Raw genomic sequence first — 6,697 nt, 5'->3', positions numbered from 1 at the left:
TTTTATTTACAAAAAAAGTTCTTAGGTTCAAAAAAACATTCAGTGAACGGAAAAAGTGAGGTTGGTAATATAGGTATTTAGCTGTGTCACATGCCCTTAAGATCCTTTAAAAATATTAGAAAACAAAAGCAATAATTAGAAATAAAAGTATACCTTAATAAAAAAAAATAAAAAAAAAAGGAAATGGAAAATGATAAACAATGTGCAGTCAGCGATTTTTTAGTAAGAAAGGTATATAAAAAAAATTTAATTGAGAAGAAATAAACATAACAAATTTTAAACGAGATAAATAAAGACAAATTCAACTATAATACTTTCTAAATTTAGGGAAAATCGAAATTACAGTTTCTGTATTGCAAAGAGTTCAAAATTTAGAATTATGGGGGCCGTTCAAAAATTACGACATACTACGGGCGGGGGGGTTTAGGATTTGTGATGATTTATGATTTAGAGGGGTTGGGGGGGGGGTGTAATGCAGAATTGTGACTTCGCACATGGGAAATGATTTCGATTTTATTTTATTATTAAGAATCTAATAAAAAAAGATACAAATATTTTTTGTTCAAAGTTCATTCGGTTAGAAGTATACTATTAAATTTTGGGATGAGAATTTATTCCTTTTGCTTGGAATTTTAACCATTTCCTCACAAATTCATTGGCTCTATATGGTTGGTAAGTATCTTTTTTAAATGAAAATTTAACCACACACACACACACATTAACTTTTTTGGTTGAAAATTGTAATATCTTGTTGAAACAATTTTTTGCTGGTTAACAATTTTTGAAACATCCATTTTTGATCAATTTCTTCAACTGTTTTTAGAAAATTCGTCTTCTTAGCTTGAAAATTAAACTGTTTAGTTGAAAATTCATCTTCTTAGATTGGCAATGTAATTATTTTCGTAGAAAATTCAACTATAGTTAGTTCAAAATTCCTTTTTTCTCGTTGAAAAAGAAAATCCAACTGTTTTTTTTTGTTAGAAAACTTGTTTTGTTATTTTGAAAATTTAACAATTTGGCAGAAAATGAAACTATTTGCTTGACAATTCAACTTTTTGGTTGAAAGTTAATTTATTGCTGAGAATTTGTTTGAAAGTTTAACTATTTGTTTAAAAATAAACTTTTTGGTAGAAAACACATATTTTCGGGCCGAATGTTTATGTTTTTTAGTACAAATGTCATCCTTTGGTTAAAAATGCGCCTATTTGGTAACAAAATCTTTTTTTCCTTGAGAATTAACCTCTTTGGTTAAAATCGACTGCATCAAACATGCCGACAAATAATTTTTTAAATGTACACAATATTGTTAGTTACTAGTACGTATTTAACCTTTGCAGTAAAATATGTTTTAAAAATATTTTCTTAAAAGCACGACGAATTAGTCTGATAAAAAAATGTACTTTTATTAAGTATTTATTTTTCACGAGAACATAGGAAATATTTCGAAGTAAGCATTTGCAAAATTCTTTCAACAATTTATATAATGCGCATATCTTATAAAAAACTAAATGTATGGAAAGGTCTTCAATTTTTAAATAAACGTAGAGCAAAGTTTTGGTTAATTACGTGTAACTTTCCAGAATAGGCAGCCTTGAAGTTTGTATATTTGTATAATTAGTAAGGTCTTTCATATAAGCAGTTGATTCACTTGAAGCCACATATTAGCCCATCTCGGAAATAATTATATTTAACTGCTTTTAAAGAAATGCAGATTCTACGAGTATTAAATCAATAAAAACCGACTAAACCCGTATGAAAAAGAATTATTGGTAAGTATTGGATCTAATACTTTTTCGCGAAAAAAGTACTGGATCCAATATTTACCAATACCTATTTTTCATAAGGGAATATATGACTGGATATCGGTTATTTCAAATAACTTATCGATTCAGTCAGTTATATTGTTTGAGTAATTGAAATGGTCAAATTTCTACAGATTTAAATGGTCCAAATCCTATCTGCTGATTTTTTTTTCGATTAGAAGGCATGTACCTCTATTTTGTGGGGTTATTAGAAAAGCAAATTCCCTCCAAGTTTGAACCAAATGGAAAATCCCGTAAGCTTCATTTGGGGAATTATTTGGTTGTATGTTTTTTAGTAAAATTTTATTTTATGAAAATTTTCCTTCAAATCGCGTTGCTGATTGATGGGTATTGTTCCTCTGGAACCTAGAACTAAGTCTTTTTAATTTTTTATGAAGAATATAAGCAAATGGTTTAAATAATTCTGAGTTATTTAAAGAATTTGTATAACTTTGAAATATCCAACAATAAGCGACGCACTTACACAAACTTAGAAAAAAATTAGAATTTTTTATCTCATTTCCATAAAAATGTACAAAAAATCTTTAATAAATTGCTTAAATGATTTGGTAATTATTTGAACAAACTATCTTTCTCTAACAATTATTATAAATGATCGAATCAATCACAGAAAAGATAACATTCAAACATTTACTTTAGAAGAAAATAAAAAAAATGTAAACCAATAGGAATTTGTTACATAATGGGATAGTATAATACCTGAGTGGCGTAGGTATTTAACTTGTTGACAATGTATGACACATATTTCATAAAAAAATAGAGCCAAGTCTGCGGCGCAATATGCGTCATGTAAAATAAATAGATTTAAACTATTTCCATTATCATGAAACTTGGTACACAAAGTTTCGAATTTCGACCTTGAATTCGTATTGAGCACCCTAAATAAACCCCTGGTACAAATATTCATGAAAAAAAATTCAAAATTTTTGATCCGTGTATAAGATCAGCAATTTCGGAAATTTGAATTTTGATTTCATATGCAGCGACTCAACTAACCCCCTAATACCAATTTTCATTGAAAACCGTAAACTCAATGGCTTTTTCAAAAATTGCAGTCACCATATTGGATTAGCCATTTAGAAATTTTGTTTAAATTGTTTAAACGGTTTGTAAATTTTAGAAACACATATGTGTCTTCCTATAAATGACTAACTGTTCGATTAAAAGTAAAAAAGTTTCTTTCTTAGTAGGAAAAAAATATTGAATCATCGGCCTGAAATACACCATACATTCAATTTTTACTGATTGATGTTGACACTTTAATGAGTGATGCGTAGTATTTAAAAAGAATTCTGAAATTTGTAATAGTAACATCGGGTTGGGTGGTATATTATCACACAGAAAAAAATGTGTAACGCTTATTTCTCATCAGAAAACAATTTATTATTGTTTTTAGCAATTTTCTTTCTAAAAATAGAAATGGTAAATCGCGGTTTAAAAATGTTCCACTTTTTGTCCAATGTACAATAAGATTGAGTTAATTCTTAAATAATGTTAACAAACCTAATTGCTCAAATAGTGAATCATTATTGTTAATAATATTCTCTTAGAATAATGGTAGAAAATAGTAATTTTTTCAAACATTTTACACTTGAAGTGATTTATTAGTAAATTTAATTTAGTAAAAATAATGATTTTAACAAATTATCATTGCTTGAATGTATCTTTTGCTTTGATAACGCTAAATAGTTGCGATTTCTTGAGAAATTTAAAACTTTTTACCCACGTTTTTCTTACGAAAGTAATAAATTGTGCAAGCTCACAAACAGAGTTGTTTAAACAATTTATTACTGTTTACAAGTATCTTCTCCTACATGAGTGTTAAAACTGCATCTTTCAGCCTAGTTGACCTTAATGTTTTTGGGGTCACTGATTACGATCGCGGTGTCCATATGACTACATCACATCTAGACCAAGGTCAAATGAAGGTCAAACACCTAAATTCGATAGATAAAATTTTTTTGACCCCGGATTCTGAAAAAGCGGAAACTTTTACATCCGCATTCGTCTTAAACTGTTGGTCAAACCGACCTCTCAAGGTCATTTGGAGCTTATCTAGAGGTCAAATCCTTCTTTTGATCTCTCAGCTGATGTGTTAGCTATGAACGGGTCTCGAACAAGTGGACCTTTACGTTTTTGGGGTCGCTGATCATGATCCCGGTGTCCATATGACCCCATCACGTCTAGTTCGAACTCCTTTATTCGGACGATATAATTTTTATGACACCCCTGATTCTGTTTGTGCGTGTTTATTAGTGTATGTGGGTACTGTGTGTAGACTCGTGTGTATCAGGGCGTTTATGTAGGTGCTGCGTGTACCTGTGTGTGCCTATCTATGACTATGTGTATATGTATGTGCTGTATGTGTCTGCAAGTAGATCTGGGTTAACTTACGTGGGTCCGTTTGTATAGGTGTGTGTGTGTGTGTGTGTGTGTGTGTGCGTCTATTTGCGTATGTGGGCATAATCTGACTTATTGTGTGGATCCGTGTATGTTTATGGATGCCTGTGTGTGTGTGTGTGAATATGTGCTGATTCCGCTGATTTCTCAAGGGTTTTTGGCGCTATGGAAAAAATTGCGGGTGTTCAAGAAATTCTAATTCAAAATTTGAGTTCAGATGTTATATAACGAGATTATTTAGGTTGGGAGAATGGATTCTTTTAATAGAATCGCAAGTAGATTTGTACATACAATGCAAATTGAAAATTTATGTACGACGTGTTTTTTTGTTCGTAAAAGATCTACGGCGGGATTTTCTTTTGTGTACATTTGATGTGTCTCTTTTGAAAGACCAACAGTAGTCTGACATCATGTTCACATCCCAAACACCTTGATATCTTCTCCCAGAGTCTTTCAAGTCTCGGTGAAATCTCTCATCCTGCTCCTCACTGAAGTCCCCCAGATTTTCAGGGAAGTAATCATTGTGGGAACGGAGAAAATAGATTTTTAAATTCATTAAACGTCCCATCTTTCGGTAGTTTTCCAACAGTCTGTCGGCAATATTCTTGTGATCAGGGTCTTTGTTAGTTACCAAGAATTTTTTTGAATTTCTTTGAAACTACTCCAAGCTGCTCTCTCATTAGTTGTCATTCTCATTTCGAATTCATCATCATTCATGAGTTCCCTTATTTGGGAGCCATTGAAAACACCTTAATTGATTTTCATTTGAGAGATATTGGGAAATTTCTCAAATATATACATGAAAGCATTGCTCTTCGATACCCTCATTGCTTCGATAAGCTGTTCAAATAAGCCGAGTTTGATATCTAATGGTGGAAGGATGACTTTATGACTAGGAATGAGACTCTCTTGTAGTATGTTCATAGATCCTAGAGTTAATTCTTGCCTGAGTGGCCAGTCCTTTTTCACATAATGTTGTTTTCGGGCACGACTGTCCCACTCAAAAATAAAACATGGATACTTTGTGTTTCCACTTTGTTGATCTAATAAAATACTGCTTATTTTAAAATCTCCAACTAATTGCCACTTGTGACTATCATACTTCAATTTTTCGAGTAGAAAATGGAGATTATTGTATTGCTTTTTCAAGATCACTGAATGACCAACCGGTATAGGGGCATATATGTTTCCATTGTGAAATAAGATAGCTTTTAAACTCCTTGCTGATGAATCAATAAATAGTCGCCAGTCACTAGTTACATATTGAACACTTTTATACCCATTTATCAGTCCTCCAACATCATTGTAATAAACCAAACCCTTTGCTTTAGAGAAGAATTTCCGGAATGGGCGATCTCGATCACGATAAAGACTCACGCGAGTACTGGAGCCAAGAAATTTTTCTCTTTTAATCTAGAAGCTACGAGTCCGGAAATTTCTTTCGAAAGTCCTGCGTCTCGAACCAAGTTACTTAGCTCGTCTTGAGTAAAACCATGAGAATTTCCGGGCTGACCATCTTCTGGCACAAAAAAATGTCGATTCACGATGTCCCTTCTTATAGCATATTATGTAAGTAATAAATCTTGGCCTCTGTTTGACCTGGAGATTGACCCTGTTCGTCAAATTTAAGGTCATCTCTCACGGTGAAAATGCTCAACAGTTGAATCGTAAAATGATAGGCCCACGGTCTGAAATTTAAAGTCGATTGAATGTAAACCCTCAAGCTTGAAATTAAACATTAACTCATCCAATTCCTCAATTGAGACTCTGAAGCTATTATTTCACGAAATCACATCCACAGGGATCATGATCAGCGATCCTAAAAACGTAAAGGTCCACTGGTTCGAGACACGTTCCAAGCTAAGAAAGCAGCCAAGAGATTAACAGAAGGATTTGACCTCTATATGACCTCCAAACGACCTCAAGAGATCAGTTCGACAAACAGGACTTAAAATTTTCCGCTCTTTCAGAATCCGGAATCAAAAGAATTGCATCAATCGAATTAAGGTGTTTGACCTTCAGTTGACCTGGATCTAGAGGTGATGGGGTCATATGGACACCGGGATCGTGATCAGCGACCCCAAAAGCGTGAAGGTCAACTAGGCTGAAAGATGCTCCACCTCAATTTCATTTTTTGGCCCTGTGTAATTTCTTAAATAGTATTGTATTTCCTTAAGTGAATTATTTTTCTTTTTTCCCAATTTCAAAAAAATCGTTATGAAAAAAAAAGTATCTCACGCAAAAAAAAAACAAAATATTTTGAAGTAGGTGGGAGCACTAGGTCTCTACATGACATGTAATAGTTTTGTTTTGAATTACAACAAGAAGTTACTGAAAAGCGTAAAAAATTTGGAATTGCAAATATTTTAATATTAGCCTCCACAACTATGTAAAATATTTCCAGATGTTAACAAATTTTGTTCAACAAAATTATAATTTTTTAAATACATGGAAATTCCGTGATACATGGAATT

This window comes from Belonocnema kinseyi, chromosome 3 (assembly GCF_010883055.1).
Source record: "Belonocnema kinseyi isolate 2016_QV_RU_SX_M_011 chromosome 3, B_treatae_v1, whole genome shotgun sequence".
Lineage (NCBI taxonomy): Eukaryota > Metazoa > Arthropoda > Insecta > Hymenoptera > Cynipidae > Belonocnema > Belonocnema kinseyi.
This window is presented reverse-complemented; position numbering follows the sequence as displayed.